The 25905-nt window shown below is 44.7% G+C and overlaps 1 protein-coding gene across 1 annotated transcript in view; it reads right to left on the bottom strand.

The window, feature by feature from the left end:
• Positions 1 to 25905, bottom strand: part of SUPT4H1 (SPT4 homolog, DSIF elongation factor subunit) — a 118900-nt gene that overhangs the window by 51373 nt on the left and 41622 nt on the right. The gene's annotated exons all lie outside the window — the stretch shown is intronic.

Raw genomic sequence — 25905 nt, 5'->3', positions numbered from 1 at the left:
CATTTGCAGGACCTGAGAAAGTCACGCCACAAAGGTGGACTGCTTTATTTGGCCTGCTTCATGTCCCTCATCATGCTGCAAATCCACCCATGGTGCTCTGTTTTTTCTCGTTTTGAAAAGTGCAGCCTATGTCATCGCAGTTAGGGGGTTGCGAGATTGGTAGTTTACTTTATCACATTAGCACTGTTTTGTTGTCATATCAGGTCGTCTTTAATTGAGGTTATACTGTGAGTTTGTCAATAGTCTCGCAGCTGATGCGCAGATGATTTGGATGAACGCTAGCGTGCTGAGGTATGGTGGCGAGAAAGCCTTTTCTCGTATTTTCTACAGCAAATCGTTGTACACAGGGATATCCAACCCCGCAGCTTCTTTACAGGGGTGCACTCAAAATGGTGCCACCACTCTTGGTCAAGAATTGCAACACCCCCTTCAAACCCAGGATATTGGAGATAGACAGTCAATGGTTAGTGTTTTTTTCCCCCTCTCTGTGGAACCCTGAGAGTGAGGGGAAAAACACAAAAGACTGAAAAAGAGAAATTCTGACAGAGTGCCTCGTGAACACTGTGTAGGCGGGCATAAAATGGTGGTTCTGCAGGGACTGGAGACCTGTAAACTTTGATTCCGCAAGTAGTCTTGCTCCTCGTTCCCCTGAATGCGACCTGAGGGAGGAACAGGGGGTGGGGTATTCTTGCCCTTGAGAAAATGTGATAAAAAGTAGGCCAGATGGTGCATTACAAAGAATTTTGAGTAAAATGCCAGATTTTGTAATTCGTTAAAAAGAGGCACTCAATATTGCAATACTCCATGGTATGTCAAAAGAGCCTAGTTAAATGGCACATTTTCCCAAAAGAGAATGTTTAAAAGCTCATTTTTAGATATTCTGCATGTGCCATTTGACAGAAACATTATGTTCGAAAGCTAGATTGCATATTCCTTCAATTTCTTGCTCTTCAATTTTTCCTTCCTGTCACTTTGGATTAGATGTCAAGATATTTACGAATTCACTTGGGGGAAATACATCACAAAGATCACAACGTCGCACTGCAGACAGCATAGCAATTCCTCAGGTAAGGCAGACTTTACAGGCCCGAAGCAGAAATATGCAACACTGGATCTTATCGGCCTAGCACTTAGACAGCAATTACAGTGATATTCAAGTTGTAAACACCCATAAACAGGGTTTGAATTATCTCCATATAGTTTCAACTACAGCAGATTGTCATCTGTGACTAAGGAAAATAGGTCATAACAAAAAGTGTCAATAAATTAGTAATAAACACTACTTAATTATAAGCTTGAAATATTTTGTATACCCAAATATTTTGCCCGTTGGGTAAACCGCAGCATAGTGCTTTATAAAACTACACTAATTATCCCCCATAGGCCAGCAATTATTTTTACCTTTTGAAATAATTTTGTTCACAAGCATCACTAGATCGACTTTTTTCCCATACATCAGTTACTTCATTTATTTCAAACATCGATATGTGCGGCTGTGTCCCAAACAACACCGTATACCAGAAATACCATGACAAGTCTTTGATAGGATTGCAGTAGGAAACATCAAATCTCAAAAATCACTGGGCAGAGGATGTGGCCCAACGGCTAGGCTAGAGCGGTAGACCTCACATCTGGAGAACCGGGTTCGAGTTTCGGCAATAACGCTCAACATCCTGTGGTTCTGGGCAAATCATTTAATCTCCCTGTGCCTACCAAAAATGAATGTGTCCTTGTGTAACGCAATTGGTGCTCATGTAAAGTGCTCGGATACCTTCGGGTCAAGTTCACACTATATAAAACTCCAGGGAAAAAAATTGGGTCAGAATATCGTTCCAATAATATCAAGGGACACACTATCAAAAGGCAAGTGCACAGAGTGGTAAGGATTTAATATTCTTAACTTCACATCTACGTACCTGGAAAATATATATACCACTGATGGAGCAGGATTTCGTAAAAAGAAACCTGCTCGAATGAATACCCCCATAATACGTACTAACAGTAGGTAGAAATAGAAAACTAACGTGCAAATTACAAAAACACGAGGGAAAGTTGCTTTGAGCATGCATGCACTAACATGAAATAATATGTGGAAGAACTTAAACCGTATTTAAATTGGTGCTTTGAACGAAAAGAGAAATAATGCACGACTAGGCAGCATGTGCAGTTTGTAGTTTGCATGTTGCACCTTGCTTTGAAATATTAAATAATGCTGCTTCCGCTTGAAGCTATGCTATGAAAAACATTAACAGGGAATAGTGCAAGGGTGGGTGGTAAACAGTGAAACCTACATTATCATATAATTAATGAATGTTCATTTTCCATTTGCTATAGTGAGCTGGAAGAGACGCCATGTTCCCTTAACTTAGTAAAGTAAAGGAGGGGCAGGATGAATGAATAGGATTGATCTGTCAAAGACACACTGAAGTGCTGAGCACAGCAGAAGAAGGGGTTGAAGGCCAATGTGATGATTGTCTGCCAAGGGAGGTGATGGACCGTGGGACCAAAAGACTCCTTCCGCGGACATTGCTTGAAATTATGTACAATTGTAACATGAACTAAAACGTGTGAACTGAACAATTATGAAATCATGAGAAAGGATGTAAAACAATGAATAAGCCCAAACTTCGAGTGAGGTCACAGTGGTATGACAGATCACATCCTAAACCCTCCAATCATCTGTTGAGTTTAGTGATACGTTTCAAATGATGTGGGACGGACATGTAGGTTTTAGGGTATAACTGGGGTGCCTTTGGGGGTGTGGTGGGGGAGAGAGAGAGGGGGGGGGGAGAGAGGGGGGGGGGAGAGACAGAGGGGGGAGAGACAGAGGGGGGGGGGGGGAGAGAGACAGAGGGGGTGAGAGAGACCGAGGGGGGGGAGAGAGACAGAGGGGGGGAGAGAGACCGAGGGGGGGGGGAGAGACCGAGGGGGGGAGAGAGACCGAGGGGGGGGAGAGAGACCGAGGGGGGGGAGAGAGACCGAGGGGGGGGAGAGAGACAGAGGAGGGGGAGAGAGACAGAGGGGGGGGGGGAGAGACAGAGGGGGGGGGGGAGAGACAGAGGGGGGGGGGGGAGAGACAGAGGGGGGGGGAGAGACAGAGGGGGGGGAGAGACAGAGGGGGGGGGGAGAGACAGGGGGGGGGGAGAGACAGAGGGGGGGGGAGAGACAGAGGGGGGGGGAGAGGGAGAGACGCCGTCCGTCGGTTTGCAGAGAGGCCTAGCTGTTCCTGTAATCTTTGTTCCCCGTTTCTATTCAGGGAACCCCCGCCATCACCTTGGACAGGGTAGTGGTTTTCTACAGACCTTTAGGTTTGTATTATACCGACTCGTTCATGAACAATTACCTGCAAATGTATTTGAAACTCTGGTCTCTTCACCTATCTACTCATAGGTGCATTGAAATGTACTATTTAGATTAAACTATTGCCTCTTCATCTATCCCCTCCGTTAGATGCATTTTGTTTCGCATTTGATTTTACTGAAACTGATGTCTCAATCTATCCACTCCTTCATGCATAATGTCATAATTGATTGATGGGTTGGTCTATCCGATATTGCTGATATATTTCTCTCCTTTTGTGAGTTCATTGTTTGCACTTGTAACCGTATGCATAGAGCATTTTTACCATTTAATTTGAGATAAAACGTTATTAACTACACCGAGAGTCTGATTATTTAACTGACTGAATAAATATTTAGATAGTATTATCATTACTATCAACTATTAAACTAATTGGTTCATCGACCAAGTAGAAGGTAAGTTGATGTACAAGTTAGATAAGAATTTTGGAACGTCACATATGAATAATAGAAGGAAGAGAATTGAATGTATATAAATTGACCCCAGCATATCAGGGATTTGGGAGAATGTGTATGGGCCATCGTTCTGTGATATTATTGAGTATTGATACCTGATCAGGTATTGGCCCTGCGCTGCATCATTTTCTTGGTAGCAGAGGGCGGTTTAATTATTGATTAGTTTGGTAATGATTATTGATTATATGTTCTTACCATGAAAAGTTAGTGTCTTGTTCTATGTTGTCTAGAAGTACAGGTAAGAAGTTACCTGAGGAATCCCGGGAATGGAATTAGCCTGTGGATATAGAAGTCCCATTGCAGAAGTACTTGGTCCACTGTAATAATACCAAAGCTACGGAGGGATGTAGGTGTTATATATTTAGGGAAATTTCGTATGCAAGTAGAGTGTTAAATAGCAGAGGGTCCGCTTACAAAACTCTAGCCTTATACCCGGGAAAGTAACAAGACCTCTTTTCACGCCAAAAAGTACTCTTGCGAAATCTTGGTCATATCCCTAGAGGAGTAATAGGTCCTCATGGAGCTTGTTTGAAGAGTAAAATAGCACTGGTCATTATTAGACCTCGTAGAGAAGAAAATCTCTCAGAAAAAGTGAAAACTATCCCTTTATTTAGTGGAACAGACAAGGTAGCATTGTTTTTGTGTTGTTACTAATAAAAAATTTTGATTAAGAAAAAGTAGAAAATTATTGCCGTAATATTTTGAGAAGGGAGGATCAGTAAAAGGAGTAATACTGACGTCAGAAAAAAAACGCGCTGGCATTGGTCAGGCAGCCGGCGTGCATTGTGCTGTGATTGGTTGGTGTGAGCCGCGCTAGTATTGGTTGAGACCTTGCTTACGTAGCGGTACTCTGATTGGACGGTTGGTGTGATCGCGCTGGTATAGGACGAGAGCTGACGAACAGAATATGTAGAATTATGGAAAGATAGACTTGTTTTGGTGAAGTGTATTAGCGTAAAAGATCAGAAAAAATTAAGCTGCTAAAGAAAAGAAAGAATTGTCAATAAGGACAAACCAATTGTGACTAGAAAGGGAATTCTAATTATACCTCCAAAAACAGCTGCTTCTTATATGATGTTGGAGAGAGGATACCATACATTTATGTGGTTAGAGAATTGGGTTAAATATACCAAAGATGATGTGTTATAACCTTTCCCCAGCATGGTACATGTAATGTAAGGATATTGCAGAATCTGAGAAATCGAATGAATGCACTGGAACCAAATCCTAGACTGACAGTATAAAGCCTTAGAAGAATGGAAGTTGAAGCATTTGAAAGAGAAAAATATAGAGGTAACAGAAGATAAAGGAATTGGGTGTTTGGTTATCCTTTTGAAAGCAGGGAAGAAAAGTTGAAAAGATGGAGGACAGCTGTGGTAACTGATGGTTTGTACCCAGTTTTAGTTGCTGATGATCAGACGGGAGGAAAATGTAAAGAGAAAAAGAAAAATACAGAGTCTTCAAGTTTTAGAGAGGACCCGGATAATTATGTAGATGAGTTGTTAGAGGATATAATGACTAAAAGACCGTAGCCATATGAAGAAAATTCAGGGGAGGTAATCCTAAGTGCTCCACAGATGGGAACACCATTGACTCCCCAAGTCACTGAATTAGCTAGTGTAAGGCGAGAAAGTGAAGCAAATTTGTTGAATAAGGCAAGACTAGAGCAGGTTCAGAAAATGAATCAGTTAAGTTTGAATGCAGAAGCATTGATGATTCCAGTGACAATTGGTCCAGTAGTTCCAATGTATGGGGAAAGACAGAATTTGTCACAAGTACATACATTGACAGTTCCGAGAAGTGGTGTCAGGAATGAAATGATGACTATAGCAAATGGGAATAGACAGGCTGACCCGAATAACACATTGTTCGATCTTCCGGTTGGTGAATTGATAACAGACCCCTAGGAGAAGCATACAAATTGACCCAAGGAAAAAAGGACAGAATGTCACTCCAGTAGCAGGAAGTTCAGCAGGTCCTTTTCCCGAAGAATTAAATGATTGGATAAAAGAAATTGCAAAACCAAAACCTCAACCAGAGTATAAATGTGAGTTAATTGAAAGTAGATTAGGAAGATATAATTATTGGTACAATAAATCCAGATAGATTAGGGACTTACCGAGATGATGAACTGTTGTTTTTGTGTAAAAGCATTACTTAGAGAGCGAAGAAATTACATGCGAAAATAACAGAAGCTGCTAGTGAGTATGGAATAGACAGAGAAGTCAAAAGTTTTGCAAAAACCATACAGGTTGGCTTTTACTGATAAGGATTTAGAGAGTTTGAAGGAGTCCGGAAATAGATTACAGATAAAGGAGTTGATGAACATTTTGAAGAATTGGGGAGATGTAGATCGATGGAAAAATAGATGGACGAAGCAGCTAGTAAAGGAGCGTCAATGTTTCCGCTGAAAGAGACAGAGCAGGTTGAAAGGTCGTGTCCGATGAGAGAAGTACCAGGGGGTGGATATGTTCATGTTCCATGGTCAAGACAAGAGATTAAGACCAGTTGAATGGTACAAACTGGTAGAGAGGTTTGTGAAAGTCTCAAAGGTTTTGCTCAAGTATTTAGATGGGTTGTTTGAGATTGTTGTTCCGAGTGTAAGATCACGGTTGATTGGCCAAAAGAAGAATATCATAGGGACCATAACACAGTTGCACCGTCTGACGAGATGATGAAAAAGTATAATCGGGTAATCATGTTTTTGAAGGGAAAAGTTTCCCCTAAGGAAACGGATTGCGTTAAAATTAGGGCTCCCGGTTTTATTGGATTCCCGTCTGTATTTATCCATATTTATTTTTGGTCTACTTTATCTGTATTTATCCATATTTATTAGGGGTTTTGTGAAAAAAATAAAGCGGAAACTGGCATATTTCCACATTTATTTAACCAATAAATATGCAGTCATGCTTGAATGCCTGCCAGGTTTCAGTGATATGAACACCTGCAGAAAATAAATCAATGCACTTATATGAAAATGATGCACATTTCCTTAACTGCCTTTGTGCATATCTACTGCTGTTTATGCCTCTTCACTAAAATTCCTTTTTTTTTAACCCCCTTACCTATCAATCCACACATTTATTGGCCTGGCAGTCATGGCAAAGTGTATTTAGAGTGTATTTATAATAAATACAGACAAGAAAATAAATGGTTTTCGGTCTGGATTTATCTGTAAAAATCAGTAAAATCAGAGGGAGCCTTAGTTAAAATTGACAGAACAACCCAAGAACCAAAGGAGTTAGTACATGCCTACTATGAAAGGTTGTTACAGGTATTTAAACAGTATAGTGGATTTGAGAATATTGGAGACATGGATATGGGACATTTTGTGTATCGTTTTGTGTTTGGATTGAAACCGGAAATTAGTAATATGATTCAACAGCATTTGATTTCTTGGCAAAGTAAAACAATCAATGAAATTCTGAGGTATGCAAAGTATTGTAGTGATGACATTGAATTGAGACATAAAAAGTTAAAAGAAAAAATGTGGGCACAGGTGAAAGTGGCAAGAGGCACATAATAGTCCTCAAACAGGTTACCAAAGGAACGGTCAGAATCAGAATGGTCAGGTACCCAGTGGAGGTAGAGGTAAAACGAGCAGAGAAGAAGCTATGAAGAAATGTCCTTATCATGTGTGCGTTAAACATGGACAGTGTGTGCAGAGTGTAGATCTGCTAAAAAGAATAACGGGACAAATCAAAATTTAATTCCACAGATGCAGAATGAGGTGGGTGTAAATCAACAGTAGCAGATAGTTAGTCCAGTTACAGGTGCCGCAAGCTCCCATGTCAAATAATGTGAATGCTCAAGTGCAGAGGTACAGTGCGAATACTGGATTTGACGGAGGTGACCAAAGTGGTAAGACTTTAACTGTGCAAATGGTTCCGCAATATTGGTTGCAGAGCAATGAGAATGATTCAGGCTCATCTCAATGACTGTGCCTGAGGGGGGGGGGGGGGGGGAGGAAGAGTGTGTACTTGGCAAATCCTTGGCGGTAGATCTGTCAGGTCCATTTGTTGACGGAGAGGTGGAAGGGAATGATATTATATTCTTAGTGGAGCCTGGTGCTACCCGTTCAACTGTGAGAGCAGCAAAAATTCCGACCTACCCCTCTCAGGAGAAACTATCCAAGTTGTAGGAGTCTCAAATAAGTAGATTAGAACACCAGTCACAAATCCAATAGAAGTTCATATTGGAAACTTCAGAGACATGCATCGGTTTGTGGTATGTGACTAGAGTCCAGTAAATCTCCTAGGTAGAGATTTATTATGCAAAATGAACTGCACCATCTATTGTACGCCGGATGGTATTGCATTTCAGACACCTGATGTCAAATTTAAGACGATGCTAGCGAAGCAAGGGACAGAAGTGGATGAGTTGTTCTCACTTCTTACAGAATATAATTTGCCTGAAGAATTAAGAAGTGCAATAAGATCAGATGTGTGGGATTTTTCAGGAAAGGAAATTGGCCCAATGACAAATGTAGATTTCAGATAATAGTGGAAGAGGGTGCTGTATATCCAAGCACACCTCAATACAAAATGAGTCCGGAAGCAATTGTAGGAGTTGCTCCTGTGATTGACCAAATGATTAAACAGGGAATTCTAAAAGAAATAATGAACAGTCCTTGTAATTCGCCCATTATAGGTATCAAAAAGTCCAATGGGAAATACAGACTAGTGCAGGATTTACGAGAGGTTAATAAAATTGGAGTACCCTCTTGTACAATAGAGCCAAATCCAGCAGTGATACTTTACCAAATTCCTTGTAATGCTGAATGGTACACAGCGATTGATTTGTGCCAAGCATTTTCTCGATTCCTTTGCATCCGGAAAGCCAGTATTTGATTGCGTTCCTGTTCGGAAAATGTGTTTTGGCATGGTGCCGAGTTCCTCAAGGGTACACAGAGACCCTCAATCTAGAACCAGATCTTTAAAAAATGTCTGGAGACTTTAGTCATGCCAGGAAATTCAGTTTTGGTTCAATATATTGATGACCTGTTAGTGGCATCAAAGACTCGAGAGGTATGTATGACAGACACTGTTGCCCTATTGAACCATTTGGCAGAAGGAGGACACAAGGTTACAATTCTGTAAACAAGAGGTCCAGTACCTAGGACACAAAATAGAGAAGGGGGTCAGAAAGGTGACACCAGAAAGAATTAATGTGATCAAACAGATGAGTCCACCCAAAACTTAGAAAGAAGTGCGAATGTTTTTGGGAATGGTTGGATACTGTAGGCAATGGATCAGAGGTTTGTTTCTCACTGATTGCAAAATCTCTACAGAGGCTGACACAAAAGGATGTGAAAGATCAGATTGTTCTGGATGATGAAAGTATGGAATCTTTTTCTAAATTGAGAAGCAGTCTTGCCAGACTATACAAAGGAGTTTGTGTTGTACTGCTGTGAGAGATGGGTGTGCACTTTCAGTCCTAACTCAAAAATTTTCTGCTACTTTGGAATCAGTGGCCGCAGCATTACCAGGCTGTTCGAAAGCAGTTGCCGCCACTTGCGTGAGTCTGGAACATAGTGAAGCAATTGTGATGGGTTATGCAGTGCCACATTCAGTTGAGATCCTTCTGACCCATACCCGGACACAATATATGACCTCTAGTCAGCTGACTAAATATGAAAGAGTGATTCTGGGTGCTGAAAATGTGACTGAGGTGAGGTGCACAACTGTAAACCTGGCGGCCTTGTCACCAAATTCTCGGTGTAAGGAAGTGAGAGAAGCGGAAAACGATTGCTTGGATGTGACTGAACTGTGCACCAAACCTAGGCCTGATATAGAGGATGTTCCTTTGGAAGAGCCAGACTAAGATATTTGGGGATGGGTCATGTCTAAGAAATGAAAAAGGTGAATTATGTACTGCCTATGCTGTTTGCACCATAGTGGGAGTTCTTGAAGCATCCTGTCTAAAGGCAGTAAACTCTGCTCATATTTCTGAATTGATAGCTCTGATTAGAGCATGCAAAATTGCCAAAAGCCCAAGGGTAACCATATTAACGGATAGTCAATATGGGTTCGGAGTTGTCCATGATTTTGGGCAGCTAAGGATTCAGGTTCCCCTATCCGAAACAGCAAAACTGTAAAAGAATTATTGGATGCTTTGCAATTGCCCAAGAGAATTGCAGTGGTCAAATGTGCCACACATAGATCAGGAGATTATGTGATGAAGGGCAACAGATGGCCGACCAAATAGCACGTTTCTGTGCACAAAATGTAATAGCTTTAAACAGATCAATTGAAAGAGGAAATACTGAATGCCATCTTATGTTTACAACCACATTTGAAACTTGGGGTGAAGTGAGGCAGATGCAGCAAGAAGCAAGTGATGAGGAAAAACACATTTGGAACAATACAGGTTATAGAAAGAGAGCAGAGGATCAAGTGTGGGTATATTTTGATGAAAGACCAGTCTAACCATATTCTTTAATTTTCAATGTGGCCAGGGTGTGCCATTGCGCATATTGGGAGAGATGCAATGATCAGATTCTTGAAGCAGACATGGTATAACCCAAAGTTCAGGGTCACTGCAGAGAGCCATTGCTAGAGGTGCGTCACTTATCAAAAACAAAATCCAGGCAGAAAGACAGTTGTTAGTTGGGGACAAATTGGAAGAGCAGCAGGACCCGACTCCAATTGGACTTTATGGAACTTCCCCCATGTAATGGGCAGAGGTATGTGTTTGTTGTCATCTGCTTGTTCTCTCGCTGGGTGGAAGCATATCCCACGAGAAGAAATGACACCCTAGCAGTAGCTAATTTGCTTTTGAGAAAATGGATTCCTAGGTTTGGATTTCCAGTCACTTTAGAGACAGATAGGGGAACGCACTTTAATAATGAGATATTTCGGATGATTTGTGCAGCCTTACAAATTTAGCAGAAGCTGCATGGTGCCTATCGACCCGAAGCATCTGGAGTGGTTGAGCAGATTAATGGCACTAGGCTACGGGAAGTGTGTGCATCCATAACACTGAAATGGCCTGACACTTTACCCCTTGTGTTTATGAGTCTTAAAAGCATTCATGACAAAAAGACAGGATTGAATCCACACAAAATCCTAATGGGAAGAGCAATGGGACAAGCATACATACCAGCGAACAAACTGATGAGTATATCTGATGATCTAGTGCTTGATTATTGCAGAGGATTGGCTGATCTGGTGCGTTCTGTGTCCCACAACTCAACCGAACCACGCTCAAGACCTGAGTCCTGGCGAGTGGGTTCTTGTCAAGAAACGTGAGGAAATCGTGTTGAGAATCCAGGCGATACTGGTGACGACGACAGCAGTGAAGTGTGGTGGTTTGCCAAACTAGATTCATGCAAGCCATACCAGATGAGTTCTAAGTCCACTTGAAAGACATGAAGAGCAGCGACTGGTAAATCAAAGTCAAAGAGCAGGGGGTTGAAGTGTGTGAAGCTGATGAATCTAGAGTGACAGATTCTGAAGAACAAACATGATGAACAGCCGAGCACAAGTCAAGTAAAGTGGACAGGAGATACCAGGTCAAGAGACTGCTGTTGAGCCAGAAAAAAGTTAATTCACTGCTGATCCAGAAGAAAGGGAGTTCACGGCAAACCCAGAAACAAGTAAGACTGCTGTTGAGCCAGAAGGAAGCAAATTCACAGTTGAAAGTTAAACTACTATTGAATCAGTAAAAACAGAAGTTGCTGAAAATCAGGAGGAAGAACAGATAAAAGAAAGGCCAAATAAAAGAACCTGTGAACCAGATACAGAAGGTAAAAAAGTAGTTCAAACCAAGAAAAGGTGATAATTGGCCAGGTGGAGTGAAAAGACTGAAATACACTTGTGAGGAGAAAGTCAAAGAAAAGACCAGAGCAAAGTAATGAGCTCTCAAGTCAAGCAGAACAAGAAGAGTCTGGAGAAGAATTAGTACCAAACTCAAGGAGAGTAAGAATTCCAAGTAGGAAATACAAGCACCAGAATGGACCTACGTCATTTTGGAGGAAATTGTAAGTTCTGATCCAAGTGAAGAAAAAGACAGTTGTGACACTGAGCAAATTGAAACCGCCTTAAGAGAACTGTGACAAATTAAGGTGTAATTTTGCCAACCCGAAGAAAACGAATTCAAAGATTAAGAAAACCTGAAGAAAGAAATAAAAGAAAGGGGTAAAGAAGGAAGCCTTCAAGTGTAGGATTACACTACTATTATTTTTAGAACTTGTAGTAAACTATGGTTTCGTAGGTTTAGATTGATTTTTGTTTTTTAGAATACCAAAATGGCTAAAGCTGAAGTGACTGAACATCCAAAATCTAGTCTAAAATGTAGATGTATTAAAGCCTGCTTATTTAGTGTCTTTCTATTGCACCCCGTAACTTGTTCACAGTTCACACTGTTGTGTTCTCAGTTTGGACCACTGATGTTAGAACACTGGACCTAGTATTCAGAGTTGATCCAAGGGAGTTCTGGGTTTCTGGCTCATCCCACCTAACATGACTTTTTATACCCGTTCTGGTGCCCTGCCCTACTGACAGCAATCTACGCAGACACCCAACGACAGGCGCATATACAATAATAACCTGGAATGTCCAGGGCCTGGGCTCTATACACAAACGTCATAGGGTCAATGCACAACTTAGACACAGGGCACACATAGTGTTCCTCCAAGAATCCCACCTCACAGACTCCGAAGTTGCTAAGTTACGTAGAAAATGGAGGGGTCAAATCTTTTCCACATCATACTCCGCCTTTTCTAGAGGGGCGACGATATGGATCAGAGGCGGGGTCCCCTTCGTAGCCCTGGAACAACGGATAGACCCACAAGGTCGATACACCCTAGTGCGAGGAACATTAGATGGCATACAAGTGATACAAGGAAGTATTTACGCCCCCAATTTCGAACAGGATAAATTCCTGCCGAACATTAACACCGTCTTAGCAGACTGGGAGATACACCCATGGATTCTAGGCGATGACTGCAATGCGGTCATGGACACTGTCATGGACCGTTCACATCCCCCTATTCTGGGAGCGGGGGCCATTAAACAGGCTGAGGCACTAGTTAGGTGGGCGGAGGGCTGGACGCTGGGAGAGGCTTGGCGCCTCACAAACCCGACCAGTAGAGAATATTCCTTTTTCTCCCCGACCCACCAGCTGCACATTGGGATAGACAGGATCTTTTGCTCTACACACTCCACAGCGCAAATTGCACATACTACCTATCTGGGCAAAACCCTGTCTGACCACAACCCACTGGAATTAACCCTTACCTGGGGCAGGACCCACATCCCGGTCCCCACCTGGAAGTTATGGCCACAGATGCTAGAGGACCCAGTCTTTAAGAGCACTATGGCAGAAGGTATTAAGAATTATTTTACGGACTACTGTGGGTAACGCTGGTTGACTCTGATGTGACCCTCAGCACCCTCAGACGAAGTGTTGTACTATTCTCTGTCTTATACCAATTGTCATTATCTGTTGATTACTTTTTTTTTTTTTGTTTTTTTTTTTTTAAAAACCTTTATTTGTGCATAGTAAAAGAACAAATACGGGCCTACAACCATCAGGCCGGCCACAATACGGTTGAGCACAGAGACAAACAATACATCCCCTGTGCGTCAAGGTCAAGATTAGCAACGATTCAGGATTCATACACTGGAGGGAGCCTTGACACCGGGGGAAGGAGAAGTGAAGGTTAATTTTAAGGTTTTCAAAAAAAAAAAAAATTTTATCGGGAAAAAAGTCAGTAAAGGATAGAAACAAGGAGATTCGAGTCCGCAAGTCGGCTTCATACACTGGAGAGCAGCAGCATCATTAAAACAGCCATAGAAAATATCATACAGTAAGGCGATGCAATTAGATAACAGGATCATCACAGTAGTAAATACGCACCCCCTAAAAGCCGCCCCCACTCAATCCACCCCACACCCGGACCCCGAATCGAAACAAGTATAGCGCAGAGACATGAAAGAAAGAGGCCCATAGAACTAAAAAAGAAACAGTAAATTACCCCCCCCACCCTACACCAATGCGGAGGCTATGGCCTACCCCCCCCCCCAGCATAGTGCCTGTCGCCCAATGAACCCGAAATATAGACGAGAGAGAAAGTAGGAATAGAGTAAAGAAACTAAGAGAAGAAAGAAGAAAGGAGGCGGGGAGGAGCCCACGTATCCTCAGGAGCGCCCGACACCACCGGCCAACCAAGCCTCCACACACTGAAACCCCACTACACCCAAAGGCGGTCGTGGGAAGATAGCATGTAACACCACGGAAATGAAGGCAGACAGATCGCGACGAGTGCGCACAACATAAGTAGACAATTCCAGTCCCAGTCCAGCCCGGCCGTGAAGCCATGATGATAGAAAGTAATCTAGCCCTGGCCCGATCGCGGGCGTACGATTAGACCCGCCCCCTCGTGAATGCCCCGCATCCCGAACAGACAAAGACAATATGGCCACTTGGGAGAAGATGGAGAAGTAGAGTCACAAAATGGCCGCCGATCATCTATTGAGGTCCCCTTGCACACCATATAAAATCCAGACCTGGCTTGTAAAGTACATGAGTTCCACATAAAAGGAGTCGTAGGCCACCGTGAACAGTTCCTCGAGGTCGCCAGGTGTAGTTCAGCTGGAAACTCCTGCGGGCACGGTGAGGCAGGCAACAACAAAGCAGGCGGCAATGACCGGGGAAACAAAGTATCTGCCATTGAGCAGGAGAGCGATTGATCCTGAGCGCAGGGAAAGCCAAATGCAGACACCAGTGTAGCACAGTTATACCCAGTCGTTGCTTCCCCGCAGGAGGACCACAGCACTGGCAGACTCACGTCTTGTTGATCACAAACGGGGCGCTCACGGCCCGCAGCAGACAGTGTAGAGTCGAACCGCTCACTCAGCGTGTGCAAGCCGACACACAATTGCAGACGAAAGTCCCGCAGGGCAGCCAGAACGGAGCCGTATGTCAGCGGAAGCTGCGCCCCCCCAACGGCAGCAATCCGGGACGGCACTGGAGAGCTGGAGTCTGGTAGAGGGAGGGCGAAGCGGGCAGCGGGCGAGACCGGAGCATCACCCCCCCGCAGCGAGCAGGCAATCAGCGCCATGTTTTACCGTTGAACGGTACCGTGGCCAGGGGGGGGATCGTGACAAGGAGGCAATTCCCAACAGGTCTGCGCCGCAACAGGTGAAAGCCAGCAGTCTCTTCCCCTCCCTCAGGCTCTCTTTGCAGCCGACTAGACCATAGAAGAAGGGGGTCTGCAGCCTTCTACAGCGTGATCCACAGAGCGGGGTAGGAGACCCGCCACACCGGGGCTTACCCTCTGGCTCCAGCCCATCAGATGCAGGGTACAGGAGGTGTCCGGGCGTCTCTCTCCCGGCTCTTCTGGCGACCGTGCGTGGCGTGAGGCGGGATCGGGACCTCGGGCTCAGATTTGCACCAGCGGGTCCGGTGACTGCAACGATTCCAGGGGGTCGGCCGAGGCCACAGTAGAGCAAGGGTCCAGGGCGGGGAACAAAGGCACCAAAAACTCCGGCATCCGGGCGGGCTAAGACTTCGGGAAAGCGGCGGCGCGGTCAGCGCGTCGTCGCACGCGTTGCACCTCGAAAATCGGCAAGGATAGGAATCAGGATGATAGTCCGAGGCCAAGGGCCGACGGAGCCGGGCGCTCAAGCGACTGCTCCGGTCGCCATCTTGGCTCCTCCCCATCTGTTGATTACTTGGTCTCGTGCACTCATGATTTTTTTGTTCTTTTATGTCAATGTTTAAAAGCAAACAAAAAAAAATATATATATATAAAAAAAAAATATAATTATTTCACGGAGAACACCAGTTCTGCCTCCACCAGACAAATAGAATGGGACGCGTTCAAGCCTGTGATTGGGGGCATAGCTATAAGTACCACTGCAGGGGCACGACAGGAGATGCATAATAGCCTAAAAACCATTGAAAACAATCTGAATGCACTAGAAGAGGGAGCAACTCAGGACCCCACTAAGACAGCGTAACTGCAGGAGGCACGTATCAAACACACTGAGCTGCTGGAAAGTCTTAGAGTGATGGATTATAAATCATATACTCAGTTAAAAACACACGGAAGAGGACAAATCTGGGGCGCTGCTGGCGCGTATCCTGTGCGACGCGCCCCCCAACATAGTCATACAGGAGATAATCACACCACAGGGGGGCATCATAACAAACCAACAGGCCATAAACAAAGCTTTCTGCTAGTATTATGAAACCCTATATCAAGCCCCAATACCCCAGACAAGAGGACGTCATAGATGCCTTCTTCGCAGACCTCCTATTTCCCCAATTGGACCGCACTGCCCAAGACACTCCATCGGCCCAATCACCAGATCAGAAATTAGAGAAGCCATGAAGGCGCTACCGTGCAAAAAAGCCCCGGGCTTAGATGGGCTACCAATAGAGTTCTTTACCACATTTGCAGACACTATGGTCCCACAGCTTGAGCAACTATATAAATCAGCACTAGAAGCTGGGCACCTTCCCTCCACTACAATGGAGGCATTGGTAGTGTCCCTTCCGAAACCAGGCCACTTGGCCACAGACATTTCGGAATACCGCCCCCTCTCTTTACTTACCACAGAGTATAAAATACCGAGTAAAATCTTGGTCTCCTCCCATACCTGCAGACTCGGATACACACGGACCAATGCGGTTTCGTGCCAACACTCAGCACCTCATTAAACATTAATCACCTATATCATGTCATGGGCACAACATCCATTGGAGATTACAATGTGGGGTGCATTGCACTGGGATTTCAAACAGGCATTTGACATACTACACTGGGACTACAAGGTGAAATCACTGGGGAGGTTTGGCATACCGCCGGCATACCTGCAATGGGTTAAATTGCTGTACACAGCTCCCACTGCGCGAGCATGCACTGGAGGCCATATCTCCTGCATATACCCGGTAGGCAGAGGCACTCGTCAAAGGTGTCCTCTATAACCCTTGTTATTTGTACTCACATTGGAACCACTAGCCATTAGGTTAAGGTCCGAAACTGTAGGTACTGGACTAGGGCATCCTACCCATTTATTGCCTGCATACGCAGATAACAAATTTATATGTCAAGACTTGGTGCACGACCTAGTATCCATCCCGGGCATACTCCATCAATTCGAACAGGTCTCAGGCCTAGCCATAAATGAGGCAAAATCACAGGCGTTCTTTTTCCACCCTGGCGTACGCCCAGACACCATACAATTTGGACAGCTCACTCTCTCAGTGGTGCAACACACATTCAAGTATTTAGGCATTCACATTTACAGACAAGCACAAGACCTAATAGAGGGTAACCTTAACGGGGCTATCAGAACGCTCCGCTCCCAAATGATTTTTTGGAGTGTGTGAATCAGAATCCTAAAAACATATGCTCTCGCCTCATCCAAAATGCAGGGATGGGGAATTCCTATAGCCCGACGCCCAGGACATATTTTTTGGGGTCAAGGGCAACAAGTTTCTTTGTATTTTGTCATCGGGAAACGTAGGCCCAACCTTCTGGAGCACAAACCCTTTGGCTGCCAGTTTGCAATACCACATTACAGATCAGGGAAGCGCACGGTCTGCAGTTAAGGTAATACTTTTGTCCATCTGTTAATTTATTTATTTTTATTTTGAATTTATAACGCGCATCTGTTAATGCTGTTCAAACTTGTATTTATGGTTCATGAATTGGAAGCCTTTGTTATTAGGGTGAGCGCTCTAAGTAAATGTTGTAAGCTCTGACTGCACTACCGACAGTGGTTCCAGTATAAAAATGTGTACACACGTTTTCAGAGTTTAGCAATATGAGGCTTTGTATAATGCTCCCAGAATGCTCTCTGAATTGATGCAAATATTTGCAGAAGCTTGAAAGCAAGATTGACGATTCTTTGCTTTAAAAAAAAAAAAATTGCCATAAAAAAAAAAAATGGAAGCAGGAAAATGTATCTAAACTTGCTGTAAAATTTCAGGAACCATTTCTTTGCAGCATCATTTAGCATGTGTTGATGCAGGATAGTATTTCCTAAAAATATTTGTAACGGAAAATCATTGTAACCAGTTTCAAAAGATTATGGGAAACTAGAATAAACATGCATTGGAAAAGCCAGTAGGTCTGAAATTGGTGGGTCAATCAATCATAACATTTGTAAAGCACACTACTCACCCGTAAGGGTCTCCAGGTGCTGGGGGAGGGAGGGGGAGGGGGTGCTGCTACTGCTCGACTAGCCAAGTTTTGAGTAGCCTCCTGAAGGCAAGTAGGTCCTGGGTCTGCCGTAGGAGGGTGTTCCAGGTTTTGGCGGCGAGGTGGGAGAATGATCTGCCGCCGGTGGTCGCTCTTCGGATGCGGGGGGATGGTGGCGAAGGCGAGGTAGGCAGAGTGGAGCTGGCGGTTCGGGGTGTAGAAGGTGAATTGTCTGTGGAGGTATGCCGGTCCGGTGTTGTGGAGTGCTTTGTGTGCATGGGTGAGAAGCTTGAAGGTGATCTTGTTGACGGGAAGCCAGTGCAGGTCTTTCAGGTGGGGTGTGATGTGGCTGCAGCACGGGATGTCGAGGATCAAGCGTACGGAGGCGTTCTGTATGCGTTGTAGTAGTTTCAGGAGTTTGGCCGAGGCTCCTGCGTAGAGGGCGTTACCGTAGTCTAGCCTGCTGCTGACGAGGGCCTGGGTGACCGTTCTTGTTTCGGTGGGGATCCACCTGTAGATCTTGCAGAGCATGCCGAGGGTGTTGAAGCAGGAGGACGAGACGGCGTTGACTTGCTTGGTCATGGAGAGTGTTGAGTCGAGGATGAATCCTAGGTTGCGTGCGCGGTCGGTGGGTGTTGGTGCTGCTCCCAGTGCGGTCGGCCACCAGCAGTCGTCCCACGTCGAGGGGGTGGAGCCGAGGATGAGGACTTCCGTCTTGTCGGAGTTCAGCTTCAGACAGCTGTTCTTCATCCACTCTGACGGCTTTCATTCCTTCGTGAAGGTTGGTTTTGGCAGTGGGGGGGGGCCTTGGTGAGGGAGTGGATCAGCTGGGTGTTGTCGGCGTAGGAGAGGATGTTGAGGTCGTGCAGTCGGGCGACGTGAGCGAGTGGTGCCATGTAGATGTTCAACAATGTCAGGCTGAGGGATGATCCTTGGGGTACGCCGCAGATGATCTCGGAGGCTTCACATCGGAAATGGGGAGGCGGACGCTCTGGGTTCTGCCGGAGAGGAAGGAGGTGGTCCAGTCCAGTGCTTTGTCTCGGATCCCTTCATTGTGGAGGCTTGTGCGTAGGCAGACAGTGTCGAAGGCGGCTGACAGGTCCAGGAGGATGAGGGCCGTGGTTTCGCCGCTGTCCAGTAGGATCCTGATGTCATTGGTGGCAGCGATGAGGGCAGTTTCAGGGCTGTGGTTGCTGCGGAACCCGGACTGGGACGGATCCAGGATGATGTTCTCCTCGAGGTGGTTAGCTTTTTAGTTTTGTCAATGTGTGAATTGTTTTGACATGGTTTTTTTAAAACCTTTAATGGTGTGGGAGTTGCCGGGCCCTCACAACAAACATTGGCAAAAGCAAAAATTATTTTTGGTCTCAAAAATCACAGTCACAGTAGTTACTGGCACTTAACAAAACTACTTTGTGTGCTGATATGCTCCTTGTGAAAGAGAAGAACGCTGTCACTCACAGTGAAGCCAGCCGATACAGAGAGCAAGACAGAATTTCAATTAACGCAAAAGGTCATGGTCAACACCAGACCAAATAGCGGCCCAATTAAAAAAGAAAGTCTCAAAAGTGCACCCATGGTATAGGTCTTTGAATTAAGTGCAACTACATAGCTTTTGAGAATTCCCAAGAATTTACAGAAGTAAGACAAGAAATAGTACTCCTAGAAAATATTTTTGAACAGCATTATAGCAAGAGCAAATATGCATGTGTAGATTTGCTTGTGCGAAAATCTGAGTGTTTGCAAGTTCACTTTCCCTCCAACCACTTCCCCCCCCCATCCCCAAATCTGGAAGAAGTCAGGAGTAAATATCCAATATTTCTCAGTATGGGAAAAGATTAGAGAAGAATTGTTGAAAACCCTTAAAACATGCAAGTTAGTAGGTTTGCACAGACTCAAAAGGGAATTCTAACCCTGGAACCATGCTTGCCGCTACCTTCAGCCCCCATATGTAGCTCTGCGGAAACGTGGTAACATAAGGGGATTGTAAGTATTCAAACACTACTATGGTATGAGCCCCGGCATAATCAGAGAGGCTATATCAGAGCTCTTATATAATGAGATCGCTGCCATAATTTGTCGCCGCACTTCATAGCACCAAAGGGACAAGCGGATTTTGTTACAAGACAAGTAGATTTATGAAGCAACCTGCCCCATGGACAAATAGATATTTTAATAAATTCCACACCCCTGAAAATGAATCCCATCAAACGCTTGTGCATATGAGGAGTATTTGGAAGGAATACAGGACCCCTTGAAAGAATGTTTCAGAATATTTATACACCTCGAAAGGTGATATGGACCGGCTGTAATCAGCTCACATCTTCATACATTTGATTTCAGAGGGCAGGTCAATTGTCCTATCTCCGGTCTTCCAATCTGTTGGTTAGCTTCAGAATTAGAGAAAAAGAAAAGGAGATTTCTGTCCAGTTTTTGTTTCCGGTGGGACTGTCAAGTTCAAAACTACTGATATTTTCTCATTGGCTCTGAAGACAGAAGATCTCAAATTAGTCAAGTTTCTCTACTACCTGTGACAGGGAGCTATGTGGCCCCACAAAGAAATGGTCAATGAAAACGCAGACTTGCGTTCTTCTCTAGCAAACCCCTGAATCTCGGCCCGTGTCAGATGTTTGTACATTCATCTGGATCGTTTTCATGTGGCATTTGTATCCTGCAGATTTAATGCTTTCTCCACAAATGGTGATAGTAATGCATGACGGCTCATTTTACTGACCTCTACCAGTTGAGTCATTCATATGTTGAGGTCGCTCCCCTTTCCATTTCAAAGAAAGCTGACCTGGTCCAAGTCTGTCAATCTTGTCTTCAAATGTTCAAAGCTATTAGTCAAACTTTTTGTGAATATTTTGTCAGTGATTAAAAGTGCTATAAAAAAGTTAATTCCCCTGGGTTCTTCACAGACTTGGATATAAGGAGGGCCACTGGTATTATGAGATTGTGAGGCTACAGCGTTTTTCACATTAATATAGATTTGCTGCAATGGTCACAATCCATCTGCTGCATAATCGCCAGATTTTATGAACCCAAAAGATGTTTCTAGCTCAAACGCTTCAAAAGTTACTAAAAACGCAGTGACACGAGTTGCCTCGCAGTAGAAGGCCCTTTGCAAACGTTGACTGATTGATCACCTTTCTGTTACTTATTGCTATGTTTTGGTGTTAAAAGAAATTAAGCTGTTCCCAGTTGGAAACATCACTTTCATCAAAAGAATGGACAGTTTCTGTTCATGTCACTAAATTATTAGCCCTACTGAGATTACGCTCACTTGACGTAAACACACAGTACTCACATTACTTTCTAGTTATGTTTGCACTATGTAGGTACATCCAAGTACAGTAATTAATGCTGCAGAACAAGTGGCTATAAACACTCAACAGAATTTCTCACTATGATGCAAACAAAACACAGCAACAGCCAAAAGTACCATTTGGACAGAGCGTCAAACATACATATAATATACTCCGGAAGTGCCATGTTTTGCTATCACTAACAAAAACACACAAAAAACACCACTAGATTTTCTGGGCATGTCGGTTGACCAACTTAGAAGAGACATGAACGATTGGCAATCTTTCAGTTTTAATACTAATACACCAAAATCATACACCAACAGGTCAATTAATAAGCCATTTACTTCCTTAATTGAAAAGATCATCATAACAATACACGTACCACCATCAGTAGTTGAATCAGACTCCCGTTTGTAATGATAACCTGTGAAACATGCACAAAATTCACCGGACTACTAAAATAGCTAGTAGGCAACACCAATGGCAGAATGTATGCTATACACATCCAAATAACAGAATACAGTTCTGCCGACGGAAAGATCCAACTGAATATTTGGATTAAATAGTGCTGGGGTGCGATTGTTCATGGAAGAGAAGAGTTCTGCGTTCTCCGTGGGCACTAACAAGGATGCCAATGCATGGGGAGAGATAGTTGCTTGATTGCACATCATGTATGGTGAATGGCTTGCATGGTGGTAATTCATTGAAGGTTTATTTGGTGGTGCCGGAGTAGTTTCTAGGAACTTACTGGTATCTGTCCTATATTGTGAATATTATTCCCCAATTGGTACTGGTGTACAGATAGACTAAGGATTTACATACAATGACTGTTTGATGCAGAGTGTTGCTACGGAATAGAAAGGCTAGGATTTTTTGTTCATGCTAGTTGTAGAGGCGGACGGACTTCAAGATATTGTGAGTGACCACTATACCGGAGGGGCAGTGATCATTCTACTGTACAACTCAAATGGGCTTCTGATGTTGAGATTTCTATGCAGGTCCTCTAATAGTGTTTGAGAATGAAATAGGAATGTTGACACTGGGGAAAACAGGTAGCTACACGGGACACTAGTGCAGGCTGAATACTGGAAGGAAGGCTTGCCACTTAGGGGGCTCTTGATGGGGAGTGGATCTGGAAGAGATTTTGGTGGACTAGCTAGCCCTAGCATGGCACAGCAAGAATTGTCTGGGTCCATGGATGGCTGATAAGTTCACATTTCTTACTTTGCTTGGCAATCCATGGGGATGTATGCACGTGGGATTTATATAGCGTGGTCCTAGCTTGAAGGTGGCAAAGTGCGTTACAGGATCAAGGGCAAGGATACAATCAGTTTGTCTGGTTTGTGTTGGGTGTGCTAGGTGAGTGGCATCTTCTGCTGGAGTTAATGTGATTAATCTGTTGCTGGAGAAGCATGACGTGGTACATGGACTTTCAAGGGTTGGGTGGCTTTGTAAATGAAGGGCTATTTGAGAAAGGTTTGACCGCCTGGCCCCTGGGCGCTTTAAGATGGCATAAGGGTTCAGTAGGAAGCTGGCTCTCCATTTAGTGTACTAAAACGAAGTACAGTGTGCATAGAGTCCAGTGGGTCCCCAATTATTTTGCAGAGAAAAAAAAAAGTAGATAATACCACTCTTTTCTGGTAGTGGGGACAAGCAATTTTTGGCTTATCAGAGATTAGTGCTAAGCATTTGTTGTATTCACAGGCAATAAAATGAGGCATACACTCAAAGAACAAACTGAGATCAAATTAGGAAAATAACACTTTGTATACATAGTTTAAACTCAAGAACTTAGTTTAAAATGTAAGTACAGTTTTCAATTGAAATATTCACATTTAAGTAAAATGGTCAAACCCATGCGCTTTTACACACAATGCAATCCTATGGGAAGAAAAACACAAAGATGCATAAAAAGGTAGATACAGTAGGTTTCAGGGGTTCACCTTCAGAATAGAAGTGGGCCATGGTCCAAAGTACAAACATCAGTTCTTCTCAAACTGCCCGGGTTCTACCGGGAGCAGAGTGCTGGTGAAGATGGTACCTGGCACGGTGGGCTGGCAGTACCCGACTTCGAGTGGTATTATCTGGCTGCCCAGTTACAATGGCTCACGCTGGCGGTGGCTAGGGAGTTTAGAGACCCGGAAGGCCCAGAGGGCAGACTGATCCCGCGCCATGTGCTTTCCTTTATTGTCTTCCAACAACGACTCGATTTGTCACAATTAACTCTTGAAGAGCGAACGCTCCGGCTGTGTTGGAACCGAAGCCTACGGAAGGCCGGCATTGCTCACCCTTACGCCCCAGAGATCCCATTTGGCATGTGCACGGCCCTCCCGCATGGAGGGGATTGGTCGGGATTGGCTAACTGAGAAGACCTCGGGGTGCAGATGGTGGGGGACCTGTACCTAAATGGAGTGCTTCAGCCATTCCAGGGGCTACAGGACTCCTTTGGGATCCTGAGGGGAGACTATCTACTTCACGCAGCCCTGGTGGCAGGTCTCCAGAAGCACTGGAACGCGGGACTGTCAGAACCCCAGACAGCTGCAGGATGTCAATATGTGGTCATGGCAGCGGGCACAACTAAGGACATTATGATTTAGGGCTCGTTATGGCCAAAAGAGAAATCACCCTGCTCTGGAAATCGAGAGTTGGTCCCAGCTTTGCGAGATGGAGAGCGACTTTCACCAAGTGGGCATGTAGTGAGGGCATGTTCAGGCTACAGTTAGCATTGCGGGGGAACGATGAAAAGGCGCTGGACATGGCACGTACATGGGAGGCACTAGAGGTTGAGCTCCAAGGGTGGGGAACGGATGAAGTTGAGGACGATGATACAATGGAGCAACCTGCGGAAGCGCAGTAATAGAGATGTACCAGGTAGAACACAAGCGATGGAACGAGTACATCACTTTTCCTTACAGAACTGAATCTGATTATTGAAGTGGGGAGTAGCCCACGACCAACAACACAGCAACTTAAAAAGAGAGAATCATCCTTATACCTTGCATTATGGCACACTGACATGGGGGAGGGGGGGGTGTATATGCAGATAGGAGTGCTGATGGGTAAAGAATATCTGGATGGCAGCGACTTACATCATATCCCACATTGATTTCTGGAAGTCGGATATGTCCCTCGGCATGATGGTAATTAACGAAAGGTAATTGTACCTGAAAAACGCAATAAAAATTGTTTTTGCAAAAAAAAAAAAAAAAAAAAAAAAAAAAAAAAAAAAAAAAGGTACCTGGCACGCCACAGAGAAGGGGAGCCACCTAAATAGAGGCTGCACAGGGGAACTAGCGGGCAAGGTCGAGGGCTCCAAACGAAAACTTAGGTCGCAAGGTGGCTTGGAGCCTGGGGACACAGCAGATTTGTTGGGATCCAGGTCGGGCGACTCGGATGATGCGGTTAGGTAGTTTGGACACACAAAGATGCACCTCATGGTCATGGACAAAGAGCTGGCATGGGCAAAATCAAAGAAGGTGGACCACTCTAGAAGTGGGTCTCAATGATGCAGACGTCCTTCGACGGCTGCTTGGTCCTGGTGCAGTGAGAATCCGGACTGGAATCTTACTGTTTGTGTTTGGTGCAGGGCAGCCGGTACACCGGGGTTTGATGCTGCACAGCTTTTGGTCCTGTTGTTTTCACACTCAGTGCGGAGACATATCTGACCTTTCAGATCACGACCACCTTTTCCTCGTCGTCTGCAGCATCGGTCGGGCCAGGGAGCTGCAAGGCTGTGGGCTGGACCTGCGCGACGGTGCATGCGCACTGCAGGGGAGTAGCTCCTCTACTCCAAAGGAGACTGTCAGTGGTTTTGGAAGTGCTGGCAGGCTACCCATGGCTTTGGTAGTTCCTCAGCAATAGGACAAGTTATTATATCGCGATTGTCAAGAGGGCTGAGGACGGCAGGGTTTTGTGACAAAATCCAAATTTCTAATGCAGTTTTTGCCAGACACGGACTCTTCTTAGTCCTCCTTCTGTTGATCTGTGAAATCTGAGTTCTTGGGTTCAGGGGTACCACCTAAATGCTCAATTTAGGGGCATTTACGGGGAGTGACATGAAGTCAATGTGCTACCTACCTTTAGAGTGTCTACACCCTCTATCTGACCACTTTCTGTGGTAAGTGGGCATAACCCTAACCCTAGAGTGCTAATTCCGCCCAACAAACATGGAGGAATCTGAAAAGTAGAGTCCACATCAGCTGGCCCGTCCTAGGGGTGGTGCTGGCTGAACGTGGGCAAACAACCTAATCTTACTAATTTCCCCACCTGTCTTGCTGCCAAAAAGCAGAGTCAGGCACCTCCACTATCTGAAAAATCCCGGGGTCGCATAACACAGACGGCAGGGCCTTCGAAGCATCCCGCTCTGGAATGCACATGCTGCTTGTTAGAGGTGTGAACACCTCCGCCCTGAGCAGGCTTCGTTGCTGACCTCTGAGAGCAAAGGCTCTCACCTCTGGAGGTCAGAAAACTGTATATGGTGGCTGGATGGTCAAGACCAGTCAGTCAGCACACTAGTAGGCGGTAGGTTCAGGGGACACCTCTAAGGTGCCCTATGGGTGTATTTATTAATAAATTCAGCACTAGCACCATTGTGGGTTTATGAAGAGGAGGTGTTTAGTGCCAAACA

This window comes from Triturus cristatus, chromosome 3_2 (assembly GCF_964204655.1).
Source record: "Triturus cristatus chromosome 3_2, aTriCri1.1, whole genome shotgun sequence".
Classification (NCBI taxonomy): Eukaryota; Metazoa; Chordata; class Amphibia; order Caudata; family Salamandridae; genus Triturus; species Triturus cristatus.
Note: the sequence above shows the minus strand (reverse complement) of the source record. Positions and strands in the feature narration are given on the sequence as shown.